At 46.6% G+C, this 21,822-nt stretch overlaps 1 non-coding gene across 1 annotated transcript; it reads right to left on the reverse strand.

Annotated features, from left to right (window-relative positions):
* Positions 1–7,795: 7,795 nt before the first annotated feature.
* On the reverse strand, positions 7,796–7,867 carry TRNAT-CGU (transfer RNA threonine (anticodon CGU)). Its single transcript has one exon. It is a non-coding gene; the product is annotated as a tRNA-Thr (tRNA).
* Positions 7,868–21,822: the final 13,955 nt, after the last annotated feature.

The following is a 21,822-nucleotide window of genomic DNA, read 5'->3' on the forward strand; positions in this document are numbered from 1 at the left end:
TCTTGTTACGTCTCAACACAGCCAGAGGCGTTAATTAGACGTTTTGCCACAAGACAACATCCACCCATCCATCAGCGCCTACCAAGAAGTCAACGCAGCGTTGACACCAACGGCTAACAGCTCCACAAAAGGCCACTGCCGCTACCTGACGGCCTGAACTAATGATCAAAAGGGCTGGCACACATCAAGTGCTACCGAAAAACGACGACAACCTTGGATTCGCAGTTCGACGTTTGCCACGAAGCAAACCCGCACCCATCCATCAGCGCCTCTCCAGACGTCAGCGCAGCGTGGACACCGACTGTTGACGGGTCCACAAAAGGCCACTACCCCCACCACTACCTGACAGCCTGAACTAATGATGAGGGGGGCCAACATCAAATGGTATCGAAGAACAACGGCGACCTTGAATTCGCAGGTTGCTATCTTGTCACATATTCCATACCATCGGTGGTGGGAGTGCTGCTATATGGTAGGAGTGTTACTATGGTAGGGGTGCTGCTACGACAGGAGTACATCGGAGGTGGGAGTGCCACGGAACGATGCGATATCATGAGCGTGGTATCGCGACCGATTCGACGGTTGTGATTGGCTGCGATACAGTCCTCAGATTCCTCAGTCAACTCGCCTAGGGAAGACGACGGTACTTGGCAGCAGCAGTCACGGCGATCGCACGCTTTTCTAAGCGCTTTGCTGTACATTCTCAGGTGCCGGCCAAGCTATATCTGCGAGCGGTTTGACTTCGGCTATCGCTGGACACGACGACCATCATCGGACCACGTACTTCAAGGGCATTTCCTGGCCTAGTGTACTGCGCCTGCGTGGATTCCTGGCGGAGAGCAGAAAAGCCGGCGAAGAACGCATCGACGCCTTACTTGGCAGCAGCAGTCACGGCGATCGCACGCTTTTCTAAGCGCTTTGCTGTACATTCTCAGGTGCCGGCCAAGCTATATCTGCGAGCGGTTTGACTTCGGCTATCGCTGGACACGACGACCATCATCGGACCACGTACTTCAAGGGCATTTCCTGGCCTAGTGTACTGCGCCTGCGCGGATTCCTGGCGGAGAGCAGAAAAGCCGGCGAAGAACGCATCGACGCCTTACTTGGCAGCAGCAGTCACGGCGATCGCACGCTTTTCTAAGCGCTTTGCTGTACATTCTCAGGTTGGTGAAATTTTGCCCTACTAGCCTGGGAGCTTTTTCGTTTGCCGTGACTGCTGCTGCTGCTGTTGCATACCAACTATCGCTTGTACTTGCTCTTGTGTACTGTTGTTGTCATTGCGTCATACCAACTACCATACCAACTGTCGCTTGTACTTGCTCTTGTGTACTGTTGTTGTCATTGCGTCATCCGAACTGCAAGCTTATTTTCCCCTTTGCCCAGTGGCAATGTCAAAGGAACTTGTTAAACTTTTTGAGGAATTGAAACGAGAACTTAAACAAGAGTTCCGTGAACTACGGGAAAGTCTCGAAAGGGACATAAGAAAGGACATCCGCGACATAAAGAACAGCCTAGGATTCATAAACGAGAGTTATGAAGAAATGAAAACGTCCGTGAACCGCGTTGAATTGGAAAATGGACAGCTAAGAACATCCGTAGTAAAACTAGAAAAGGAACGAGACGCTTTGCATGCTCAAGTTCAAGAGCATGAAGTGAAACTTCTACAAAATGAACAGCACATGCGGTGTCACAACGTTGAAGTGAAAGGTGTTCCGAAGACGCAAGACGAGAATGTCATGGATATCACAAAAAATATAGCGAAGGCTATTAAGATGCCCCTTGAAAGTGGAGACATCGAGGTCTGTCACCGCGTCCGAACTACGGGGAATACAGAAGCGCCAAATATAGTGGTGCAGTTTGTTCGCAGATCAATCCGTGACTGCTTTCTTGAGAAAGCTCGAAAGCTGAGGATAACGTCAGAGGACATTGAACTTGAACCCAAAACCCCCATCTTCATTAATGAGCACTTGAGCCCTTCCATGAAAAAACTGTTCGGTGCGGCAAATGCAAAGAAAAAGGAGTGCCAGTGGAAATATATATGGACTCGGAATGGTAAAATATTTGTGCGCAGAACGGATACCTCAGCAGTCATGGCGATCACCAAGTTTGATGATTTGCGTCAAATTGTGTAGTTATACCTGCAGACACCTAAAATTTGTTTCTCGACATGGGTTATCAGCCACACGAAATTAAGCATATAGTGAAACCAAAAAAAATCTGTTTTGTCAGTTTTTCATTTAAACGTCAGATCCTTAACAAACAAAGAAGATGAATTAACTGTTCTACTCGATACTTTCGGAGTGTCACTTACTGCGATCATGTTAACTGAAACCTGGTACACACCAGCATCAATTGTATTTCACCGTCCCGGCTATCAGTGCTTCTATCAAAGCCGCGAAAATAAAAGGGGAGGCGGCGTCGCACTTCTGCTTAGAGAAACATTGTCGTGCGAAATAGTCGTAGAATACACGACCACAACTGCTGATTACGAAGTGCTCACTCTACGAAGTTCTAACAAACTTTTCTGCGTTATTTACAGGCCACCATCTGGCGCCATTAATCACTTCTTTGAATTTCTTGAAAATATTTTTAGCTACGCATCTGATCAATCTGTAGATATGGTCCTAGGTGGCGATATTAACATAAATATGCTTTCATTGAGTCAATCCCAAAAAGAACTCCAGTATTTAATTGCTGCTAATGGTTTTTTTAGCGTAATAACAAAGCCGACGCGAGTGACTCTAGAAAGTGAATCTTTATTAGATGTATTCATTACAAATGTTGACAGTAATTTAGTAACTGCAGACGTAGTTTATACCGACATTAGTGATCATCTAGGAATCGTCATGATAGCTGATAAGGCTGTACATGTTAATTACAAAAGGCAAATAATTTATACACAATCTATAACGAACAAAAATCTTGAATCCTTTCTTGCTGCGATTAGCCAACAGACCTGGAACCACGTTTTCGAGGAAGATAGTAGTGATACCGCTTACCTTAACTTCATCACTACATTCAAGGCTATATATGATGCACATTTTCCACTAAGAAAGACAGCCACGTCATCAAAAGCACGGAAACCCTGGATGACGTCCGACTTGCTCCAAATGGTCAAGCATAAGAACCGATTGTACGCACAATTTGTACAATCAAAGGATGAAGAGTTGCTTCGGCAATTCAAAAAGTACAGAAATAATCTAACATCAAAACTAAGAATGGCTCGAGACGCCTATTTCACAAATGTATTTTGGAGCCCTGAAGAACAGCGGTCGGATGTAATCTGGTGAAAACTGAATTGCTTATTGCAACGAAATACCCGTGATACTTCCGAAAACTTTCAGCATGAAGGAAAACGAATTTATGGGACCTGTTTAGCTGACGCTTTCAACAATTTCTTTATTTTACAGGCATCTCAGAGTCAGGTAGAGTGCAGCCAAAATTACATTGAATTCATGAAGGGAAGCAGCTGTCCATCATCCCTTTTCGTTGCGCCCACGAACTACACAGAAGTTTTCTCGTGCATAAGTAATATAAAAAATAGCAAGTCAGTAGATGCAACTGGTCTCCAAATAGTGCCCATTAAACATGTTCTTCACCTAATATGCCCCGCTGTTACTCACATTTACAATCTCATATTATCTACCGCTGTATTTCCAAAGGCACTGCAAATGGCTCGAGTGATACCGGTTTTCAAAAGCGGCAACAAGAATTTGATTCCTAACTATCGTCCAATTTCTATACTGCCAGTGTTCTCGAAGGGTATAGAAAAATTAATGCACGGTAGGGTACTATCTTTCTTTGAAAAACATAACCTGCTCCTTGACTTTCAGCACGGCTTTCGAAAGAATCGATCCACTGAAACAGCATTACTGACTCAAAAAGAAATCATTATAGATATGTTTCAAAATAAGGAAATAGGTGCAGGCATATATATAGATTTTACTAAGGCTTTTGACTTGATAAACCACAGAATTTTACTACATAAACTGTCAAACTATGGTGTCCGAGGAAAAGCTCACGATCTTATAAAATCTTATTTGTCGAACAGAACACAATATGTTGACTTTAAAAATTCGTTGTCTTCAATACAAAATATTTATGCAGGAGTCCCCCAAGGAAGCATATTGGGACCGCTTTTATTTTTAATCTATATAAATGATATTGTACAATGTGTAACTGATGGAAAGATTGTATCCTACGCTGATGACACTTCGGTGTTCATAACCGGGAGATCAGAAAGTGACATTGAAGAGAAAGCAATCAAAACACTGAGTGCATTAAATACATGGGCAAAATCAAATTGTTTGAAGAATAATTCTAAAAAGACAAAAATAATATTGTACTTTCCGAAAGTAATTTCTAGGCCGTTGAACGTGTTCTTAAGCTCTGATACTGTTGAAATTGTTGATTCTGTTAAAATCCTTGGCGTTATATTTTCCAAGCATTTGACTTGGAATGATCATGTTGACTATATCAGATCAAAAGTGTCTTCAGCTGTCGGTGTCATGTTGCGCCTGCGCGGTATTCTTCCTCTAAATGTAAGGCTATTGCTATACAACTCATTAGTTCTTTCTCTTTTGCAATATTGTTGTACAGTTTGGGGCACTACGGGTGTCACAAATTTATCCAAGCTTCACCTTCTTCAAAAAAGAGCTGTAAGATGCATTGCTTGTGCTCCTTATTGTTCCCCCACACATGATTTGTTTTTAAAATATGAAATCCTGCCAATCTATAGTTTACACAATTATAGACTTTTAATGATCTATAAACGCTCTTCACAAGGTGATGAACATTATATTAATTATCTGGCAAAACTTCAGAAAAACACGCATATCCTGCAGACTAGACATAAAGAAATTTGGTTAGTGCCGACGCCTAGGGCATATTATACCGAGCAGTCTTTCTTATACTGTTCCAGTATTATTAAATAAATTGAACAGAGACTTATTTGACCCCTTTCAGCATTCAAGTGATGTTATTAAGCTATATTTTCTTAACAAGATTACGTAATACTGCACTCAGTTTAAACCTATACCTGTTATTAATTTTTCCGTTTCCCCATGACCAATTATTTGTTTTTCTAATGCCTATGTTTGTGCTGCAATGCATAGCGCTGCCTTTTACAAAGTGTCTTGTTATTTAGTTTCAGTGTTTATTTGGACAATCGATAATCTCTGCCTGTGTACTGTGCTGCCGAGTTGATAAAGGGGGCAGGACCTCTGTCAAGCTTACGAGCTTTTAGTCCTGTCTCCTTCTCTGTTCAAGAGAAAAATAAAGACTGAATTGACTGAATTGAATTGAAAAGCAGAGACTTTTCGTGCAGTGGGGCCGAGGGTACTTATGTGACTCGGACGTTTAACTTGTTCCTGCATGGAGTAGGCTTCCGTAACTGAAGCCGTGTAACTAAGCCAATAAACCCTTTTTCCTTCATTCCTACAACTGGAAGCATTCGTCCATGTGCTTGCTTTTTATCTGTTTTTATTCCAAATCGGCCTTTAGCCCTCCCCGATAGGTCAGAATGGTTCGGGTCCAGCCCACATAGGCGGGCGCCGCACCCACATGGGCAGAGCCCGACCCATTTTGACCTATCACGTTGAGATAATGGCCAATTTGAAATAACAACAGACTGGAATAGTTTTAGGTTTACGTTATGCATATACTACACCGCGGCGCATACACAGGTCTGAGCGGAACGGACCAGTAAGGGTAAAATAGGGTTGGTAATATTGATGAATGATTAGAGGATTAATCGATTAAAAGTATCCCGCAAGATGATTATTATTCATCTATGTCCACCTTTCATTTCATCGACTTAATTGATTAGGCATGTTCGATTAATTGTTTTCTAGAGTTTGACAGGAGTGGCGCGAAAATTTTGAAATCGCACTAGAATGGCGGATCCCGAGCACTGATTGTGCGGCTTTGGTAGAGTAGCTGTCGACTGTTTTTGCGAGACCCAAGTCATGCCGGGCCGAGCGCTTCCCCTCTCTTCTTCCACACGCCACCACGCCGCCCGAAGCCGCAGGCTTCGGGCGGCGTGGTGAAATGTTTTCGCAATTGAAGGCATACTATACCAACCCAGTCGTTGATCGTCGTGTCACTCCCAGTCCACTAAAGACGTGGCACAGCATTCGCGCCGGTTTAGAGCATGTATTTGACATAGCGATGGATTTCATGTCGATTCCAGCAAATCTGTAGCTTCCGAGTGTCTTTTCTCACATGCTGGTTGTGTGACTATTCAATGAAGCTGTCGGTTTCACCCAAACATCGCAGTCAATTGACATTCCTCCGCTCTGTAGAAAAGAGCATGTGGCTTAAAATCCTATAGCAGTCCTAAATCCTACCTAAATCCTACCTACCTAAATCCTACCCACACCTTATGTAATACCCCCCCAGGGGGTCTTTAAGGTGAATAAAGTGAAGCGAAGTGAAGCTGTAATTTCTTTTCCCTTGTGCATATTGCAATTTATTGCATATTTTAGTTGGACTTCACCTTTCACTTTTGCCATTCTTCTTATTTCTCGTTTAACTGTACTGTACGCCACCAGTGTACTGGGATTCACCAGTGCAGTGTATCTTGTTTAATTATGCTCTAAGCGCCATTTTATAACATCTACTGTTTATCTTTTCAAAGGCTAGTATACTGCCAACTCTATTTAGTCTGCAACAAATTAAAGATTATTCCTTCTCAAACTTTATACACTCGTATTTCTAACTTGGTTGCACCTCTCAAATATTCAAGTAGGGTCCCACAAAAGAAGGTAACTGGGTATCAACCTTTTTAATGTGCGCGGCAAAAAATTTCGAATAATCAAATAATTGATGAAAAACCCTGTATCGAAAGGGATTAATCGATTAGAGGCTAAAATTATGAATGATAAATCGTTATTCGAATAAAGAATACCAATCGACCATCCCTAGAGTCAAGATAAATATAGCTAATCCTCTATTTTGGTGCTAGATGGTTTTTCCTTCGGTCTCATCTCGTGCGCCATCGAGAATCGACGTCTACAACGCCACTGGTGGTTCTCCCCGACATGCCAGCTTTGTGAGACGCCTTCAGCACAACGCTGAACAGCTTGATCTCGCTATCAATGCTGTGCCATAAGGCGAAACTGCCAAATTCGTTTGGTTAGAAGCGAATTCGAAAAAAAAATCGCCGTACTTCTCTTTGTTTTTTTGGTAGTTTGTTTGTTTAAACAGGGCGCTTCTGTTTTTTTGCTCACTTCAGTATCCGCTTTCATAACGCGGCACATTCTATGCTAACTAGAAAAACAAAACATCAGCCATTCCACTCTGTGATGGTGGATGACGGCGAAGCTGTTTAGCACACGACACAGAGGGGACACAGAAGTTTGAGCAAACGTACGAACATATTTGTTGCCCTGATGGGTGATCATCGTGACGATGGGTATGCACACACATTCTCGTATCACCTCAGTTATTAAATGCGTCCGTCACGTAAGACAATGAATGGCTCATACCCCCTTAAGCAATGGTTCATACCAACGTAAATGAAAAAAAAAAAGAACAAAAGAAATTTAACGCCGCCTCTCCATTACGACGACAGAAGAGAAGTGAAATTCTACGCTGGAATGATGAGCGGCAATGGAGCCAGCTCTGGAATAAGACGACGAACGCGCGAGCAGTGGAACGAGCGCGTTCGATCGGTTGCGCCGAGGGGGCGCCAGCGAGCTAGTTCGCGGGTTGTTCGCGGACGACAGAAATGCCCTAGCCATACATGCTGCGCTGAAACTTAAAAAAAAAAAAGAAATCAGAAAAAAAAAAGCCCTGCCGCCAGTGAGGTTTGAACTCACGACCCCTGGTTTACGAGACCAGTGCTCTACCACTGAGCTATAGCGGCGCACGTGACACGAGCGCTCTCCGGGCGGAAGGAAAACGCGCAGGCCGGTTTTTCCTTTTTCTTTTTCCTCGTCTTGCGCGTCGGAATGCTTTCCTGATTCGGCGCGCTCCTTATTAGAGACATCTTTGTCGTGAAATTAGGCAGAATACTGTGATTATGCCGCACGGTTAGACCAGACGCAGAAACCAATAGTAAAAAAAAAAAAAATCTTGCGTAGACTAATACGTGTTCAGGGTTGCTTGTGCCGACCCTTCAGAAGCACATGGTTGCGTCAACCCCGTGCGTCGTCAAGCGCGTCAAGACAGCCAAGCCTCCATTAGTATTGTCACGGGTATAAAACTATTTACACGATGTATTTACACGATGCGTGTATAAACTTCACCGTCGACAACCTTGTCCTCTTTTCCACCGTAACACGACCCCCGGCAGAAAAGCACCGGGACGGGGTCGTCGGTAAGGGCATAGTAAGGCTTAAGCCGAGAGACGTGTACGACGTCAGGTTATGTGGAACCGGGTGGCATGGCGGAGGCCACGGGGTTTATCTCGTAAGTGACATTGGTCACTTGACGTAGAATACGGTAAGGGTCTTTGTAGCACGGAAGGAGTTTCTCGGAGAACCCCATTCGGCAGCAAGGACACCAAAGCAGCACGAGAGAGCCTGGTGAAAAATGTGTGTCACGATGGCGGCGATTGTAAGCGTGCCGTTGAGACTCCTGCGATGCCAACAGACAAGTACGGGCAAGCTGGCGCGCATGGTCAGCGCGGGCGATGGCGTCGCTGGCATACTCGGTCCTCGAATCCTGTATCAAGAGGAGTGAAGTGTCCAATGGTAATTCAGGGTCACGACTGAAGAGTAAGTAAAAGGCGGAATGAATACCCAGCAGTATCGTGGCGTGCTGAATTATAGCCGAACGTGACATTAGGGAAAGCCACATGCCAGTCCATGTGGTCGGTTGAAACGTATATCGATAGCATGTCAGTAATGGTCCGATTAAGTCGCTCAGTAACGCCGTTAGTCTGGGGATGATAGGAGGTAGCCAGTTTGTGCTTGTTGGAACGTGAGCGTAGGATATCGGCGATGACTTGGGAGAGGAAAGTGCGGCCGCGGTCAGTAAGGAGCTGTCGCGGGGCGCCATGTACTAAAATGATATCCCGGAGTAGGAAATCTGCGGCGTCGGTTGCGCAGCTCGTGGGAAGTGCCCGAATGATGGCATAGCGCGTCGCGTAATCAGTAGCGACAGCGATCCACCTGTTGCCGCAGCTGGACTCAAGAAAAGGGCCAAGGAGATCCAAACCCACGCGAAAGAATGGCTCAGGTGGAATGTCAATCGGCTGTAAGTACCCGGCAGGAAGCGTGGCTGGCTTTTTGCGATGTTGACAGGGCTTGCGATGCCGGGCCAGTAGAAGCGGCGGCGCACGTACGCGGTCCTAAGTGCGAGAAAACCCAAGGTGTCCAGCAGTTGGGGCGACATGAAGCTCCTGAAACACGGTTGACCGGAGGTGTTCAGGAACGACAAGGAGAAGGGGAAGACCGTCAGGATGAAAACTGCGTCGGTAAAAAATCCCGTACAATATAACAGCTTAAACCCGCCGTGGTTGCTCAGTGGCTATGGTGTTCGGCTGCTGAGCACGAAGTCACGGGATCGAATCCCGGCCACGGCGGCCGCATTTCAATGGGGGCGAAATGCGACAAAAACCCGTGTACTTAGATTTAGGTGCACGTTAAAGAACCCCAGGTGGTCGAAATTTCCGGAGTCCTCCACTACAGCGTGCCTCATAACCAGGAAGTGGTTTTGGCACGTAAAACTCCATAATTTAATTTAATTTTAATACAACAGCTTAAGCTTTGCACGAAAGGCTCCAGGTAAGTATTTCGTTAACAAATATCCGCCTAAGGCATCATATATTTTCCACCAACTTTTTTGTTTTGTTTTATTTTCATAAAGTTGAAGAAATGTTGGAGTTACGCTGGATTGAACGCCCCCTAACAATGGACGACCCTGCAACAACATCCCCTGACGAACGCCATTCTTGAGCCCCATTCACTCATTCCTCGGATCTTTTATATGAAGATCAGAGTGACTCTTATCAAAAGTGGCTTTGGGCTCTTCGTTTTCGCTTTCATTGAGTCGCTCGTAAAATTATCCAGTCACTTCCCAAACACTGGTGGTGTTGGAGAGCAGTCACGTGCCATAATTAAACGCGAATGGCACAAAACAAAGTGTAAGATTCTTACGTACATCGAACTGCCTGAAACTTTGCCGTGTGCATCATATGGTGCGCAAACCAGCGCTGAAAGTGCGCTCTGCAGGTCCAACACCGTGCGTCTAGCGGTGTCACGCACACTGGCGACTGCGGCAAAGAAAATGAGCATTCCCGCGAGCTTTCTCGCGTTCGCGGTTCATTCCGGCATGATAGTGTGGCGACGAGTGACCACGTAGACCGGTAAACTCTCGGGCTCACGCAGGAGAGGAAAAACCGATACTCTATCTCTTAGCGTAGCATTCATCTCTTTCGGAACGCTAGCCCGTGCCGGAGGGTGCCAGCCGCTCGTGCCTCGTTTAGACGCGAGCGTCTGCGTAATTCTCATGCGACGCCGATGCTGCTGCCGCTACCGCACGACACAGTTTCCGCACGACACAGTTTACGCACAAAAACGTGGGTAGCAGAGGTGAGTGTGGGAGAAACGTAGGGAGACCTTGCTTCTTGTGAACGTGTAGGCACGGGGCGTATCTGGCTTAAGAAAGCTTGCAGTTCGGCAACGTAGTCGGCAGGTGATGGCATAGGTGTTTTGGTGGTGGCGACAAAGAATCGCACGGAAGGCTTAGGTGAGTGCCGTAGACTAGCTCAGCACAGCAGCAACCTAGGTCGCTCTTGAGTGCGGCTCTGATGCCAAGTAAGACGAGAGGCAAATGTAGAACCCACTTCCCGGGCGATTCATGCGCCATAAGGGAGGCCTTGAGGTGCCGGTGAAAACGTTCTACTAGTCCATTGTACTGCGGGTGGTAAGCAGTCGTGTAAAAACGTGTCGTTCCGAGTAGTTTGAGTAGCTCGTTGAAAAACGCTGAGTCAAACTGCCGACCGCGATCCGTGACTATTGTGGATGAGCAGCCGAACCGTGCTATCCATGTAGACACGAAAGCTGCTGCAACAGTGGGCGCTGAGATGTCAAATATAGGTGTAGCTTCTGGCCACCGTGTATAGCGGTCGATGCATGTCAGTATGTAGCAGTAACCTTTCGAAGGTGCGAGAGGGCCGACGAGGTCCAGGTGTACGGTGTCAAAACAAGCATCCGGTGGGAGAAAAGACTTGGCAAGCGGAATGGGGTGACGCTGGATCTTACAGCGTTGACACGACAAACAGCAGCGAACCCAACAGCGAACTTGCGCGTTTAGCCGAGGCCAAACGAAACGACTGGAAAGAAGCTTCTGTGTCGCGCCTATGCCAGGATGCGACAGGTTGTGCACGGTTTCGAATAGACGTCTGCGAAGGGATGCCGGAATGTATGGTCTAGGTGTGTCGGTAGAAGTGCCGCAGACGATGGACGTACCAGCTGGGGTCACAACCACGTCCTCCAATTTCAGGAACGTTGACGAATTCCGGAGTGTACGAAGTTCGGTGTCGTCACGATGTTGACCGGTGAGTAAATCGACATCGATGATGAAAGGTTCCGACGTCAACGTGGAAACGGCATTGACGCAACTCAGAACGTCGGCTGGAACGTTGTCGGTGCCCTTGATGTGGCGGAACGTTGTTGTAAACTCGGAGATGTAGAAAAGGTGTCGACTCTCGCGGGGCGAGTAACAGGACGCCGAACGGATCATTGCGTGCACAAGGGGCTTGTGGTCAGTTCACGGCCGAACACGCTGTAGCGGGACTGCGCAGGCTTCAGTTTCTTGGAGAAAAAGGCGAGTGGATGCCACGCATTGTCGATGAATTGCTTCAGAACGGCACCAACGGCGGTGTTTGAAGCGTCGGTCATGATGGCAGTGGGCGCGTCTGGCTTTGGGTGTCTAAAGGCGGAACCGCATGGCGCGATTTCAGGCGCGATTAACGCGCGGATGGTGGGACGCACGCGTCATTTTGACGCGTGCCCAGCATGATCCGCCACGAAATCGCGCCGCCGCGTGCTGCTGCTCGGAGTAGAAAAAAACGCGTCGCGCGGCGCGTCCACCAATCAGAGTTCAGGTAAGTCACGTGGCATTTGGTCACGTGGCATTTTGGTTCTTTTTTTTTTTTTTTGCCACCAGATGGCCCTGCTCTCTGCGCATCTCGACGGAACCTCCCCGGCGGAATTTTTTTTTTCTCGGCAGAAATGGCGCGCGCGTCAAGGAAAACATGTGCTACCGTGATTTCGTTCGCGCATCGTGTTGGTTCGCGCATCGTGTTCACCTAAAATGAACAAAGCAACCTTCAACGAGGCCCTAATAACTAAAGTGGAGAAGCGTCGCGTCTCATCGCTAATACTGGCAAGACAATTTGCTAATAATATTACCAGTGTATGGTGCTCGCTCTCTTCTCAACCAGGCAGGCCGCACCCACATGTACCTCCTGACCCGCATTTTTTCTTGCTTCAGTATCAGCATCCCCCTTAATAGTAGCAATCGCCTCTTCTGCTCGGTAGTAAGCGGCCGACCCTCCTTTTTATATGTGAAGTTGTGAACAAGCAGCGGCTTCTCAGCATGCGGAAGGTACATAGTCGCAGTTTCGCACACACTATTGCTTCTTGAAGTTAAGCTTGATCAATACACTTCGGAAAGAAATGTCGTTGTCTAATTACACTCAGATTATTTTTATTGTAGTGTTCTGTAAGTTTAAGGGCATATTATATATGCGGTAACAGAGACAATACATGTCTTTGAGAGTTATGTTGTCTGGCAACCCGGAAAACGCGGCGCGAAAGTGCCGCTCCTTTTTTTTCGTACGGGTGCTCGCGCGTCGGCGGCAACGCGGGCGTTTGCCGCCCGTCGCGTTTTTCGCTCGCGAAAAACGCGCCATGCGGTTACAAGCAGCGTGGCGTCGGCGAGGGCAGACTTGACTCTTGTGAAAGCGTCGGTGGCCTCTTCAGTCCACTGAAGCACTTGTTTACGTTTGTTTACCAGCAGAGCGTCTAGCGGAGCCATAAGTCGTGCGTAATCGGGAATGAATCGGGCGGTATAAATTGGCGAATCCGAGAAACTGGCGAAGCTTGGTGAGTGTGGTCGGTCGGGGAAGGTTTTCGATGACGCGAATCTTGGACGGCAGTAGTCGAATGCCGTTAGCGTCGGCGATATGACCGAGGAACTCGAGTTCGGGTTGACCGAATTCGCTCTTGGCGGCGTTGGTGACAAGTCATTTACTGGCAAGGCGTGAAAACAACAACCGCAAGTGGTGAAGATGTTCTTCTGCGGAAGAGCTTGCAACGAGAAGGTCGTCAATGTATGAAGTTGAAGTTGAAGTTTATTTACATCGCCAAAAAATCAACGATGCGGGTAGGCCCGGGCAAAAAGGGAACACAATCACTTGAGGGACGCCCGAGCCCCCCTGTACAAGGCATACAGCGAAAACGTAAAATGTAAAAGTCATGGTAACACTCTGGCTATTTAACAAGGGCAAAAATATCTCGTATATGCATGAGTTTGTGAACAAAGCATAAACAGAAAAAACACAGCATAATAGTAAGAAAAGAAAAAAAAGAAAACACAGAAGTGCATAGCAGCAAGATAAAATTACACAGGATACATCGCAGCAAGATACGAAAAAAAAAATACATGAAAGCGGCTTTCAGAAAGAAGATATTAGTGAATTAGTGCACTTCTCATCTCAACAAGTGAACATGTTTCAGGAATTATACCCCTTGACAATAATTTATTCAAAACAGTGGGCAGGCTATGTCGGAGCATCTGCTGCCCGTACATTGTACGGGAGAAGGGAATGTGCCAAATTTCTTTTCTGCGAAAGGAGTATTCTGAAAGATTTTGACTGAGACAGGGTAATTCAAGAAAACTAAGCTGGTTATTTTGGATACAACGCTTGTATTTTAATGCTAAGTAATATTCGTACACGGTATTAATCGGCAAAATTTGGTAACGAGCAAACAGTTCCCGTGTGTGAGCAAGGTAGTCTACGTTTGCAATGTAGCGTACAGCTTTCTTTTGAAGCATGTATATTTTATTAATATTTGTTTTAGTGGTAGTACCCCAAACCAAGAAACAATAATTTAGGTGGGATACAAACAGCGCATTGTAAATAATTAATTTTATGCGTTCGGGCAGAAAATGCCGAAATTTTGCGAGAATTCCGGTGCACGTTGCTAGTTTACTCATAATGAACTGAACTTCAGTGTCCCAGCTCATGGTCTTGCTAAAAATTACCCCCAAAATCTTGACAGTGTCTACAAACTGGACACGTGAATCGCCTATGTATATATGTATATCGGGTTGAGTGGGAAACTGTCTTGTACTGAATAGAACCGCTTTAGTTTTTTTCGTGTTTATGAGTAAAGAGTTTGCTTCAGACCATTCCTTAAGTTTATCAAGAGCATTGTTAGTAACTGAAACCAGAGATTGTATGGAACTACCTGTGAAAAATAAACTTGCATCGTCAGCATAAATTACAAATTTCGGCTGGCTAACAGTCAAAACAAGGTCATTTATATATAAAATGAAAAGTAGAGGTCCTAAAATACTACCCTGTGGGACACCAGCAGTAATAGCTTGAAATGAAGATACATGTGGCCCTATTTTAACGCATTGTACACGATGACGCAAGTACGATTTCAGTAGTTCAAGTGGAGTGCCACGTATGCCATAAAGGTCTAATTTTTTAAGTAAGGTATTATGATTAAGGCGATCGAAAGCCTTTGAGAAATCTATGAAGATGCCGATGCACAATTCTTTATTTTCAAAAGCGTTAAGAATAATTTCTTTTTGAGACAATAAAGCCGATTCGGTAGATTTACCTCGCAAAAAGCCATGTTGTGCTGTTGATAACAGTTTAAACCTATTGCAAAATTTTAATAACCGTTTTTCAATAATTTTTTCCAACCCTTTCGAAAAAAGCGGTAAAATGGAAATCGGTCGGTAACTTGACATGCTATTTTTATCACCGCTTTTATATAACACTATTACCTTAGATTTCTGCATCTGCTTTGGAAAGGACCCGCTTGATAAGGCAAGGTTATAAATATAAGTTAATACTGGTGCTATTAGAGTGAGGACAAATTTTACAGGCGAGATTTGAACGCCATCTATATCACAAGACCTGTTGTTCTTAAAGGAAGTAAAAGTACTGCACACTTCAGTGTCATCTGTAGGCTCCAAAAATATGCTATTGCTATTCCGTCGTATAGTGTTGCAAGCGAAATCTGAACTCAGACCGGTATTTACAATATCTTTCAAAAACGTATTAAATTTATCTGCAAGTGCAACACGCTCAATACGTTCACCTTCAAACCAAAGTTCTGTAACTCCTGACGTAGACTGTGCTCGGTTTAATAATTTATTAACTTTTTTCCAAACTTGTGCGCTACCATCACAGAACTCGCTGTCAAACTCATTGTACAGAAAGTTTCTTTTTTCGTTTCTGAGAAAAGACGTTACTTTATTGCGGTATTGTTTAAACTTGCCTAGATCGGCAAGGGACTTGGTCCTCATAAATTTCTTGTATAACTGGTCTTTCTTTTTAATCATTCTAAGGCAATCTCGATTTATCCATGGCTTACGACTTCTAGTGGGCTTTTTTACAGTTTTCTCAGGGAAATGATCATGGTACAGGCGTTTAAAACAGGTGATGAATGCCTCATACGCCGCATCTACAGTCTCAGAAGAAAAGACGTCATCCCAGTTTTGATTTGAAAGAATAGAAAAAAAGGACGCGAGGGTGTCCGGAGTAATATTTTGCACAGTATTCTGCGCTGATAGGTTGTGTTGTTCATTTGCGGCACATTTCAGGAGCAAATAAATGGGATAATGGTCGCTGATAGAACTCTGTAATACACCTGAAAGTAAACTACTAGTATTTAGGTTAGAGATAAATACATCAATAAGTGTGGCTGTCTGCATCGTAACGCGTGTAGCCGTCTGAGTAAGTATGCAATTACCACTCGATTCTACAGTTAGTAAAAGCGCTTCCGAAGGGCAAGCCGCGGGTGACGGAATCGATGAAACGCTGAAAGGATTGGCCCGCCTTCCGGAAATAGACTGGTGGGCCGGAGGCATAGAGTTTCTCACCATAACACCTAGAGGGTAATCTGGCGCCACCGTCTATGGGAGTTTCTTAAGGGGGCACCGTGCCGTCATGGGAATGACGGGATATGTGTCTGCGAGGCTCCTGTTGGCTGGTGTTGTAAGAGGCTTCGTCTAAAACGTGGATATGGCTACGCAAATAACGCGTTATCAAAGTAAAATCTTCATAAAATGATTCCATTCACTAATATTACATCTTTACTCACCCACAATGCATGACCAAGCGAAGAAAAGCAAGAACAGACGACAAACTGTTTCAAAGCGAGCGCGAACCTTGTCGTCTGTCTTCCAACTTTAGCGGCCCGCTGATACATTTTACGTAACATATAGTCGTACACGCAATAACAAGTTATCATAGTTAAACAAAACATGTTTTCGCGTAATAATAAACCTAAAACACCTTTTCACGTGCTGTTTTAATGAATCATTGTGACAGACGGAACGGTATTTGCCAAGCGCGTCTTCAAGGTGTCCTGTCTCTACGAGAACGATGCCAATCCGAATCCACAATATACCGGCATTCCCATGCATACCACAGCGCAGCAGCGCCAGATTTCCCTCTAGGTAATGTAGTGAGAAACTCTATGGCCGGAGGTGACGATGTGATGGCACACGTCATGTTGCACCGGTTGCGTCCAGTACGACAGGCGCGTCAAAGTGGAAACTCGCGTATAAGAGCGCGGCGAAAGGTTCGTCCAACATGGCAGAAATAGGCGCGATCGGCGACGTGCCTGATGATGGGACGCCGGGAACGGATAGCTGGGTGACGGAGTCGATGAGACGGCGTCGTTGGACGTCGACAAGGAGTCCGTAGTTGTGCAAGAAGTCTGCTCCAATGACTGCATGACGAACGTCTGTAACCAGGAAAATCCAGCAGAACGCTCGTAGAAGGCCAAGGTTTAGCATGACGGAGCGTGACGAGAAAACTGGAATTCTGGTGCCGTTGACGGCTTGCAAAAACGACACAGGTGTCGCTTTTCGGTCGGAGTGGTGGGCGGGGATAATGCTGACGTCAGCTCCTGCGTCGACTAAGAACCGTTGTCCCGTAACTCTGTCCGTCACGTAGAAAAGGTGACTTGTGCGTTGGGCCGGACCACTCGTCGCCGTTATAGGTCGGCCGGCCTGTTTCCCCGCCAAGTGCAGGGACGCCGACAGTGACGAGCGTCGTTTCATAAACGGCGGTGGTAGTAGCAAACGCCAGACGTTGCAGCTGATGTTTCATTGCGGGTGCCCGTGCGTCTTGATTTGCTGGAACTACGGCTGCGTGGGCGACGAGATGACGTGCGGTGATGTTCCGCTCCGCAGATGATGCGTTCCAGACACTCACACAAGGAGTCGAGCGGAGATTGCGCTGCTGAAGAGCAGGGAAGACTTTGCAGGGCGGTTGTATTGTCACCCGGAGACTATGCCTTGGCTGCGATGGTTGGAGTGGCTACTTCCATGACTTTGTCGGCCAAAACGGCAAGTCCGGTAAGGTCCATGGTAGAGGCTGTCGCCAGAACCACCTGCACGTTAGCCGGGAGTCGTTGCAAAAACAATTCGCGCAACAGCGCGTCGTCGATGGATCTCGCGTTGTTTCCGAGCAGCCAGCTGCCTCATTCGGCGAAGAAGTTGACTAGGGCATCGGTCGCCGAGTTCTTCAGCGGACAGAAGCTGCTGGATGCGAGAACGCTGTGAAGCTGCTGCGCGCTGTAGCAGGGTTGCCTTGAGATCGTCATGGGCGGCGGTAGACAATGGGGCAAGCTGTTGTGATTGTCTCGTTTCGCGCAGCACATGATTTTGCGAGCTGTGCATTAGAACACCTGACTAGCGGTATAAGTCAGTACTACGCGAATACTGAGGCAGACACAAGCGGATCATGCATCATGATCGCGTGCTGAAACACGGTAGAAAATGGCATACTTTCCTTGTCTGCGCGCGCAACTGCACGACGTGGGAACAAGCAGACGAAAGGAAGTACATCCACAGAACACCTATAGAAACTTTGGTACATCTCTCTTGCTGCGCTGCAAAGTAAAACAAAAACATGCAGACATTCCGTTCGTGTTTTTTTTTATTTCTCTAAGCGTTAATTCGTCTATTCTGGCAACATATTACACAAATAACAGATGTTGGCTTGAATAATTCTCGAAGCCACGTGTCACCACGAGCGACGTTACAGCAGTGCACGGAGGAAGGAAACTAAGGAGAGGCCTTACCCCCTCCGCGCGCTAGGAGAAAAGTGTGGCGGAAATGACGTAGTAGGTTCTCATTTTTTTGCTGCTTTTTTTATTTTTTTTGTTGTATGGCCACGCCTTTTGGGCCACGATGGTGGCGTTCTTAAGGTTTTGAGCGCTCACACGTGTTGCTCTGGTAGGTTTCGGGCCGTGGCAAAGGCGCTGAGTGGGCGGGTTTGCGTTAGTCACCGTGTCTTGTTGCGCTGTGTTACCTGCACCGTGCTCTGCCAGATGTTGGGCGAGCGCGCGCGACACCACGCGCAGCGCGGCGTGGTTTCGCGAAAGATGTAAACGAGAGAGGAGGGTGGCCCAAAAGGCGGAGCATCGCCATGAGCAACGCCAAATTCCGGCTTCACTTTTGCTGCACAAAGAGTGACGTCAGGGCCTCTCCTTAGTTTCCTTCCTCAGTGCAGCAGTGCGATGTACAGTCGGCGTCACCTTTGTGTTGAGCGCGGGAACGGCGGCCGCCGAGGCGCTCCGGAGGCAACCAGCGACGTCTAACGGTAGCTGCTGGGCTCGAGATAAGAAGTGTCTGCGCGGCCTACGCATCCAATCGGGCCCAGCCAGCCCACAGAACACCTATAGGCCAGCCACCACCGTTAGACGTCGCTGGCTGGCTGCGGAGCGCCTCGGCGGCCGCCGTTCCACCGCTCTACACAAAGGTGACGCCGACTGTACGTAGGCGCATTTGTGTGGCATACGTCGACTCTCCAGCTGCGAGCGCGGCGCCCGCGAGGAGAAGGGCAAATGGCGTTCGGTTTGAAACTTAAGCTCTTTCCGCGCCGCGTAGCCACGTAATACTTCGCAGATACGATAGTTTGCGCGTACTGTATGCATGGCGCTTGTCAGCTCAAAATGACCAGACTTGCTGAGTGGTCCTTTAAGGTGTTCTGAACTCGTACGGTTTTATTATTAAGATGATGATATAAGGAGATGTTGACGCATAAATTAAGGCGCCGGCTACTCCTTAGCGATTGAATGGGTCTAGCCTACAGCATACATGGTTCAAGATTACATATCAAACAACCTTCTCATACAAGCACCAGAACTTGTCAAGCAACGTTTTCGCAGTAACACTATGACGTAAAAAATACATGGTACACACAATATACAACTTAATTAACTGCACAACACTGTAGAAGAAAGTCTAAAAAATACGAATGATACTGTCACCTAATGATACAGTCTCTAGTCAGCGGGTGGTGCATTCATCGTGTACATGCATTATCCCATATAGTCAGAACAGAACAGTCAACATAACACAATCCACAAACACATACAGCGACTTTGAAATAAAGGAACATTAAAAACGTTAATAACGGTCAACAATGCCGCTGTCCTCGAGAAAATCTTTTAATGCTTTTAAGGTGCTCTTCTGCATGGCCATTGCTGGTCAAGGGCCCAAAAGTTTCTTTAAACTGCATGATCTGCGGTCTAATCTCATTATAGCTGATTTAAGTCGGCATCTTGGTGTGTCGTTATGTGGGCAATCTAGAAGAAGGTGACGTATACCTCCATGTACAAATCCACAATTACATTCGGGAGTTTCCGCATGGCCAGTTCTATGTAATAAATGTCTGGTGTAGGTAGTACCTAGCCTTAATCGATGAATAAGGGCTTCCATATTTCTGTCTAATGACAAAGAAAATTTGAATTCAATAAATGGATTGATATGATAAAATCCGAGCTATTAGAATTCTGGTCAAACCACGTATTTCTACATATTTTGAAAGACGTCCTTATAATGCACCGTAGTTCATTCTTTGATATTGGGAGCTGAACTACATCATCTTTGAAGTGTGCTTGTCGTGCTGCTTAATCGGCTGCTGTGTTGCCAGGAATGTCGCAATGTCCTAGTTTCCACTAGAACGCGATTTCATGCTTCGCTTGGCTTGCCTTTGTGAGGTCTTTAAGCGTTTCGTGTATTATACTATCACTGATGTTTTTCCTTTTGTGCTGCAAAGTGTACGTTCATATTAGATACTCCAATTGTCAACAAAAACAAGAACAGAAAACATAATCCGACGTAAACTTTTCAGACCCAACAAAGCCCTATAGTGATCGACACACCTTATAAAGTCAGTTCTTACTTTCGACTGGTCTGTTACGATTCTGGAAAGGTACACTGTAAACGGAAATAGCTCCCAGGTGGGAGTATATTGTGTAGGAATCGCACCGCTGGCACGAGTTGTTGGGGTCTCGGTGCTGACGCCCGTTATTGCCAATGGGTCGCAAGCCCCAAGGGTAGCGTTGGCCTGGCGGCCTGGGGCACTGGAAGCATCCGAAGGTCCCGGCAAAGCAAGAGAAGACTGGTAACAGAACAACTTGTTTATTCTAACATAGCAAAAGAGCGGCCGGTCAGTTCGACCGAAGTGGAGAGACGGGAGAGCACGTAACTCAACAGTACAAATCGGAGCCTCTCCTCTGGCGTCCGGGGGCAGCTGCTCTTATACTCTCGGCGTCGCGGTCCAAAAGGGAAGGTCACGGGATGAAGGTCACGGGACGGCGGAGCATGAGCCCACGACGGCGCGCACGGTCGAGCCGAGAGACCTGCTGAACCGAGTGCAGTGACGCATCGCCAACCCGCCCACACGACGGCGCGAACGGTTGAGCCGAGAGACCTCCAGGCTCCTCATTCGGGGAACTCCGCTCCCCGGCTGCCGCGCTTTGACAAGCGAGGGCACACACACACACACGCACACACGAAGACACGTGGCACTGAAACACGCCTGGACACGCTTGGCGGGGAAGCGTTGCGGCGGCGTCGCACGGGCCAAAAGGTCCGCCGCTTTGAACGAAGCCCCGGCGTCCGTTGCATCCGCGCCGGCATTACCGCGCGTTGTAGGCGAAACGTAACAATTGCTTGTCCTCTAGCGACCCCACGGTTGGGAACAGAAAGTGGTTTTGGCACGTAAAACCCCATAATTTTTTTTTCTTTTCCCTGACTGTTGTTTCGAAACTCATTCAGGAGTTAAAATATACCCTTGGCGTCGCTCGATGGTCAGTCACTGTGGCGCTGTGTTCCTCCCTGTATACGCACTATTCCTTCCTTCGAAGTAAAGATGTCGTCATCTTCTAACCACGATCGATTGTGAATGCGAATAAAAGGTATTGCGAGGAGGGATATCCTTGATTGGTATAACCCTGCCTATGTGGGGGCGCAAGCAACCCATGTGTGAAACAACTCCGGCGTGCCGAATTTGCATGGTCGATATACAACGAGTGTACAAAGGGCAGACCCTTTACGCTTTTTATTTACAAAAAATTCAGCAAAAATATTGCTCACCTTTTCCAAAGCACAATTTTAGTGTGATTTTTTTTTCAGCAACCTATATCTTTCGATGTGAGCTTATCGTTGCTCTCCCTTTCTCTCTTTGAGGCCGTAATTTTTTTAAAGATCCATTTCATTATTCATTCTTTTCGCCCTTGGTCATTGGTCCGAACGAAGCCGCGCCACCCTAATCACCGGAATTGGCCACTCGGTGATATAGGTGATATAAAAGAAGAATACAAA

This window comes from Dermacentor andersoni, chromosome 1, assembly GCF_023375885.2.
Source record: "Dermacentor andersoni chromosome 1, qqDerAnde1_hic_scaffold, whole genome shotgun sequence".
Lineage (NCBI taxonomy): Eukaryota > Metazoa > Arthropoda > Arachnida > Ixodida > Ixodidae > Dermacentor > Dermacentor andersoni.